The sequence below is a fragment of the Tyto alba genome, unplaced genomic scaffold (assembly GCF_018691265.1).
Source record: "Tyto alba isolate M040663 unplaced genomic scaffold, T.alba_DEE_v4.0 Super-Scaffold_7, whole genome shotgun sequence".
NCBI classification, from domain to species: domain Eukaryota; kingdom Metazoa; phylum Chordata; class Aves; order Strigiformes; family Tytonidae; genus Tyto; species Tyto alba.
Window position 1 is genome coordinate 617520 of NW_024881328.1, and position 6140 is coordinate 623659.

Genomic DNA, 6140 nt, shown 5'->3' on the forward strand with positions numbered 1-6140 from the left:
ATTTTTAAAAATCACCTTCCACAGCTCTTTTATGAGTACAACTCAGTATTTCAGGTTTCTAAGTGGACTGTTAAATTTGCAAGCATATCATGAAGTAATAAAACTACCCAGTCAAGCTCTACCTTCATTTAGGAATATTTGCTACTTAATCAAAAGGCCAAATCTCAAAAACTCTCAAGTTACACATGTGTTTCTTTCAGAGATGGGCTGCTTTCTTGTCCACACATCCCAACCTATCTTCGCCTGAACGATAACCAGGGGAGTGTCCATTGTGTTTGGGGACTTCCAGGTGAGAAGCACAGTACAATACTAAATAATGAATAAAGCCAATCTTTTAAACAAAAAAGAGCAGCATGGAATTTTCAATTACATAGAGTTAACGCATGTCTGTAGTTTTACATCAATTAAATATGTAGCTGTGTTGTGGTTTGACCCCGATGGGCAGCTCAGCCCCAAGCAGCAGCTCGCTCCCTCCCCGTCAGTGGGATGGGGGAGAGAATCGAAGGGCAGAAGTGAGAAAACCCATGGGCTGAGATAAAGGCAGTTTAACAGAGAAAGCAAAAGCCACACGTGCAAGCCAAGCAGGAGGAGGAACCCCTTCTGCGCTTCCCACCGGCCCGCAGGTGCTCAGCCATCTCCAGGACAGCAGGGCCATCTCACACGTAGCGGTCACTCGAGAAGACAAATGCCCTAACTCCGAATGTCCCGCCCTTCCTCCTCCTTTCGACCAGCTTTTATTGCTGAGCATGGTGCCGTACAGCCCAGGGTACCCCGGGCTCAGGTGTCCCGGCTGTGCCCCCTCCCAGGGCACCCCAGCAAGCAGCCCCGTGGGGCCGGCATCCTACCAGCTACCAGGGAGAAAAACAAACCTCTATCCCGGCCAAAACCAGTACAACATGCCATCACGGTCATAGCTTTTCAATTTCCAGTTCTTTCCAAGGGTTTAACTACAGTTTACAAAAGACAAGTTACAAGATACCTTAAAACACCAAAATCAGTGCAATATTTATTCCATCAAACAAAAGACTCCTCAATTTTCTTTAAGACATATGGGGAAGAAAAGCACAGCTCTCTTTTTTCCATTTTTTTTTTTTACTTAAAAAAAAACCACTTGACTTTTTGAAGCTTCTATGATGTGCCACAAAAGTACAATAAAAACATACTTGTCAATGACCACTTTCAAAGGGTATCACCTAAATGAATGCTTAAAACTAGACCGATTAAAAACCTTTACAGAAATATGATAATGATCACAGATGTGAGACAACCTCAATTTGTCTTTTCCTTAATTTTGTCACTCTTGTCTCATCCCAACACTGAAATAACTCCTCAACCTATCTGTAGTAAATTTCTGTAACAAACAAGTCAAGAAAATGTGCATCTGAACTAGCTGGAAGGTATGGTAATTTCTCCGAACAGAAAATATACCCAATATTGAGTCTCTAATAATAACATTCAGATGAAAACCAATCCAATTAATTATTAATAAAGATGTCAGTGTTAAATGTACATCTATCCCAGTGTTAAGAGGTGGAATTAGAGGGCTACACCCTTATACACAGGCAGTTGTTTAAACTGCTGTTCTTTCAATTAACACATTTCTTGGCAAAGTTACTGATTTTCTAATCTCAGTTTCAAGATTAGACAACTGTTGGCTTTGATCCTGCAAACACTTACGTCCATACTTAAGCTAACACCAACGAGTACGCTCACTCCCTGCAGCCCCCGGCGCGGCCGGGCTGCAGCGAGGCGCAGGAGCGGGGCTGACGCTGTGCAGGAGACCCTCCAGTCCCACAGAGGACCCTGTCCCGACCTCCATCCCCCCTCTAGGCACACTGCTCGAGGAAAGGAACTCACAAACATGGTTTAGATTCTCATATTCATCTTACGGGAACAGAAAATATCAAATGCAGGATTCAAGAGAGTCTTAAAATCAGGTGCAAGTAAAACTCATGAGGAGATAATAAGAGAACCTCTTTCTTCCTTATGGGAGACTGGGATTTAGTTAGGTTCATAGTTACTTTGCTGCCTCTGGTGTCATGGCCCGGTTAGATGTCACTCAGAATAGGAGACTTTGTTCCTACATCTTTCCTGGTCTGTCCAAATCCTCATCCCCTACAACCCCTTGCCACAGTATCACAGCTACTAAACTGCAGTCAGGATGGATGTGGGGCTGCTTTCTATAAACCTTACGCACTCATGAACCATAAAATATACACAGGTACCATTTACAAACACACCTTAATGCTTCCTTGTATTCCTTCTTTTAATTCTTAAATTGCTCCTGCACATTAAAGATCCTGAGATCTATGTAACCGTAATGAAAACTCAGAAAACGTATTTTACTGTTCTACTGCTCTGTGCAATGTATTTCGGCATATCTTATTCACATCTTAAAATTACTGAATATGAGAGAAATATTTTCAGATTTAAAGTTCTCTACTATAGCAAAGAATGAATGAGAACTGAAAGATTTAAATGTTTTGAGATGATCTTTTGGTGGATGTTGCAGAACTAGATTTGTGAAAGGTATAAATGGTTCTATTATATCTCAGAAGGGCAATGTGAGATCCTTGGAAACTTTTTGGGGAGATTAACAGCAGATGAGGAGAACAGTAAGAATTTGCTACCGTTTTCTGTGGAATTCAGTCTCTGACAAAAAGAATGTATTTTCAATCATATAAAGGATTTTTCAGAAAGGCTGTTAAATGCCTCATCTTGTAGCATATGTCCAAGGAAATTAACACCTATTCTGAATTTTGAAATTCCCTACTTAAAAGTAAAGGACAAAAGAACAGAAGCAGTGACAATCTAGCTCTAGTCTGGCCTGCATTTACATTTTCAAACTAGATGTAAGTGTGCAAGGAAAATAAAGCTGTTCAATTTGAAGCCTCTAGTCTGAAATACCCTACAACAACTCTGAAAATAGCAGCTCTTCCACCTTCTCTGCTGTGAAGGTTCACACAAATGGCTTCATGAAACTACACAGTAAGTCAGATCAGAGCAAACCAAGCCACCAAAAAGAGTTAGCTGTCAATCCAACAAGTGTGGGGCAGAGACCATCTCTTCAGGCAACTGTAGGGATTTGCTTGAGCAAACCACGTTTAAACTGCCACTCGACCTGCCTCTTTAGAGGATACCTGTTGCCTCCACCACACACAATTAGCTTGTTTTCATCTAGCACACAAAAGCACCAACTCCTAAAATCCTCCCAGATGTTCTCCTTTTGTACAAATGCAGCAGACTTCTTGGCACCCCAGCACTGATGATGGGGCAGATTCACAAGTTTTCTTTAGTAGCTTGCCAATCCAGGCTTTCATACTGGTCCTCTAAGCATGCAGTGAGGTTGCAGGTTGCCAAAATGGGTAATGCTTTCTTTTGTGTCCGATCGAATGGTCAGACAGCTGCAAATCAAATAAGTTCACTGAGTTCATCTGACACAAAGCCATGCTTTTTGGAGGGAGGTGGGGGTGTATTTTTCTGAACAAGCCAACCCTGCAGCCACAGAATCACTGATGCACGGAAGGAACAAGAATACACAGTTGAGAAGGAAAGAAGAAACCTGAGAAATCACTAAACTGAGCTCAGGAAACCACGCTTTAACTCTTCGTTCTCGTTAGTCTCTACTCCCCACCTTTCACTGCTTCTCCTGTTATTTTCTTAGATACTCAGATAGTTTTGCCAACACTGAGCAGTCCCTCCCCTTGTAGTGCTAGCCCAAGGAGAAGTCAGACCTTTCCCGGTTCACTGCAAGAGAGCAAAAGCAGTGCTTTTCCACAGCTTCCTACTCACTTCCCGTTGTATTCCTCTTGCCTTCCTTACACAGGTTATTCTCCCAAATTTTCTCTTTACTCATATTCCCTGTTTCTGAGCCTCCCACTGCTGACCTGAAGCCAGTAACAATAGTCACCAGAGTAATTCCCGCTCAAAGAGGTAATATAATTCTTATGAACGCTGTCAACTAGGATAGGATAGACTGTATCTATTTCATGAGGAAAACACAAGAAAAACAAGCAACACATCATCACTAAAAATCCTCGTATTTATCTAGCTACAAGATTAACTCAAATGACAGGAGTAAATCACTAAGGGCATCAGAGCAATACTCATTAGTACAAAAGAAAAAAAGCTCCAGTAAGCTAAAATCAACTTGCTAGGACACTGACATGTTATTTATTCTTCAACTAAGTTACTATCAAAAAAAAAATCTACACTTGAGCAGCAAGGCACATCTCAGCTCTTAGTCAAAGATTCTTTTTTTTTCATCCTTTGCAGTATATGAGATAGTCAAAATCAAAACAAGACTTACTACATTTCTACCGTTTTTAGATGAAGACATGATTAAAATTTATCTGATTTTTGAGTTACTTCAAACATGTCAGTACACTTCTAGGTATGAGTAGTTACCATTAGTAGCTCCATCCTGATACAAGGACGGAGTGTTGCTCACCTACAAACTAGGCAGTGATTTACATTCTCAGGCTTGGTGTAACCAAGTGACTGGACCAAGACAAACTCCGTATTATCTCTACCAGCCTATAGTTATGTAAAAGACAGCAGATGACAACTTATGCATTTGCAAAGATGATGCAGACAATTAAAAATGGATTACATAAAAGATGGCTCAAACGTTTACATGAAAAATAGGTTTTACATTTTCCAGATGCAGTAAGTCAAGATACTTCAAATAGCACACTGTAGGCTAAATACTCTGTTAAGATATCACGTTTCTTTCTGGACATTAGTAGTGCAGAGGTTTTGTTCATGTAGACTGTTGTGGTTTGAGCCAGGGGGCCGCCCCTATAGCCCCCTCCCCTGCCACCAAAAAAACAACCCCACCACTCATTCAACCCAGGACATGGACTTAACGATGAAACCAGAGAAGTAAATATATTATCTGATAGAAACAGGGAAGAAGCCGACTTCTGTAATGCCAAGATAAACCCACAGTTCTGCTGATCCTCGCCCGCAGTAACAACAGAACACTACATGCAACCGATACACTGCCCGAGAAATCCAGGAGATTACTTCAACTATCCTGTTGCTAGATTTAGCGTCTTCCTTATCCCTCTTTCTTCTCAGGATACGTTTTTTTCTCTTTCATTTTTAAAATGTTTTAAATTTAAATACATGCAGGTTCAAAAGCCATTTGGTGCTATGTCCTTTTTAGAATGTTAAAAATTATTACCCTAGCTTTTGGATTAATATATTTTTGTTACAACTTCTAGTAAAAAACAGCCTTTTTTTTTTTTTTTGGCCGATGGCTACATACTTTAACTCCACTCCAGTGAGCAGGCAAGATTCTACATCCGCAAATATCCAGTTGTAACATGCTCATGAGATTAATATTTTTTACAGCTTTCAAACTAACCGCTCACCAGAAGAGATCAGACAGGTATAGCAAGACAACCATTTTGAATAAAGGCCTATTTATGATCATATCCTCCAAGGCCTGAGGCACCATTTGTAGCTCACCTTAAAAAAAAGAACAGTTTTTGTCATCTGAAGGCTGTCTGGAGAGCAATCACGCTTCACAAGTCTATGAAGAACCACAAGCTAATTGGCAATAAATAGTTTTCAGTGGTTTAAGTCAAGAAGGCTCTGTGCCTTAAAGAAAAGGCAAGCAACAGACCGCAAATCTGAACCTCTCCTTTGGACCGTCCCAAGCCTGCCTTGCTCTGCTCTGCCGGTGTAGCTGCAGCCTGTGCCCTTCAGAAGGGCCGCATCAGCGCGCAGGGCTCACGGCCAGCACATCTGCCCCGGGACAGAGCTCACTCCTACCCATTGCAGGCTCAGGGCGAGGAGGGATATGGAGCATCACAGCAGGATTTTCTACCTTCCCAGCAGACTGTCAAGTGACAGAGACATTCACCCATTATTCATTCAACCATTCATAGAAGGCAAACTTGTTAGTTTGGTGTTGGAATATTCTCAATCAATTCAGGGTATGAAGAATGAATGTCACAGAACAACGTAACTTAAAAACTGTAACAGCCGAGTAGCTGTGCAGTACTGCTGCTGAGTGCCTGCAAAGTGTGGGAGCTCCAAACTGACACTTTCTCAGTCTCCCACCTGAAAACTCCACTAAACAAGCAAATGGGAGTTAAAGTGAGAGTAACTGGAAGTAAAGATACAAACAC